Genomic DNA, 1,451 nt, shown 5'->3' on the forward strand with positions numbered 1-1,451 from the left:
ATTCTATTCTATTCTATTCTATTCTATAAATTTAAATATTAGACAAAGATAACAGAAGTAAACAGAAAATGCAGTTTCTTTGTCTTTATTTGATAGGTACGGTGAGGGTAGACAAGAAAACATATGGGCACCTGCTTATCCCACTAAGCTAAACTGGAAAATGCAGTTTCCAAATGAAGGTATTTATTATTAAGGGAAAACCAACCACCATTAATAAATGAACTACGGTGTATCACATCTTTAGAACACTGAGTTCAATTTCTCCAGTCACACCCAGGTCTGATTACTGCCACATCTGTTCTTAATCAAGAAATCACTTAAATAGAATCTCACAGCAAAAAGAAAATCCAAAGAACTGCAGGCCTCATTTGCCTCAGTTAAGGTCAGTGTTCATGACTCCACCATAAAAAAGAGACAGGAAAAAAAAACGGCCAGCATGGCAGAGTTCTAAGACGAAAATCACTGCTGAGCAAAGAGCCATAATGGCTCATCTCAGTTTTGCTAGAAAACATCTTGATGATCCCCAAGACTTTTGGGAAAATTGTCTTTGGACTGATGAGACAAAAGTAAAATCTTTTGGAAGGTGTGTGTCATTGTGGCATTTTAGAAAATGCACATCATACCAACAGCAAAATATGGTTGTGGTCGCATGATCATGTGGGGCTGTTTTGGTGCCTCAGGAGCTGGAAGACTTGCTGTGGTAAATGGAACCGTGAATTTTGCTGTCTACCAAAACATCTTGAAAGAGAACGTCGGGCCATCTGTTCATGACCTCAAGCTGAAGCGCACTTGGGTTCTGCAGCAGGACAATGATCCAAAACATACCAGCAAGTCCACCTCTGATGGTTTAAGAAAAATAAAATGAAGACTTTGGAGTGGCCTAGTCAAAGTCCTGACCTGAACCTGACTGAAATGCTGTGGCACAACCTCAAAAAGGTGGTTCATGCTCAAAAACCCTCTAGTGTAGCTGAATTATAACAATTCTAAAAGACAAGAGGGCCAAAATTCCTCCACGGCGATGTGAAAGACTCATTGCCAGTTACTGCAAATGCTTGATTGAGTTGTTGCCGCTAAGGGTGCAGGGCTCTACGACGCGAGCCGGCTCCTTATCGCGAGCTGTGGGTTTTTTTTTTCCGCTTCACTCATGTGAGCCTTGTGCTTTGCGCTGGATAGAGGGGGGAGGGGCGGTAGTTACACTGGCAGTAACACCGGAACAGAGCGGGAGGGAGACAGAGAAAGCAGAGTTGCCAACTTAGCGACTTTGTCAAGTTCAAGTTCAAAGTTTATTCGCCACATGCAGTGGCAGGTTGCCCTGCAGTGGAATGAACCCGCCCCCCGACCTTACACATACAACACAGACATGACATCACTGAAATGTACACTACAGCAGGAAAGGTACAAGAGGAAAAAAAGAGACCTCTACTCATGCTGGGCTACAGGAGGACAGCATG

Source organism: Pundamilia nyererei, unplaced genomic scaffold, assembly GCF_000239375.1.
Source record: "Pundamilia nyererei isolate P.nyererei 1_Seehausen unplaced genomic scaffold, PunNye1.0 scaffold00143, whole genome shotgun sequence".
NCBI lineage: Eukaryota > Metazoa > Chordata > Actinopteri > Cichliformes > Cichlidae > Pundamilia > Pundamilia nyererei.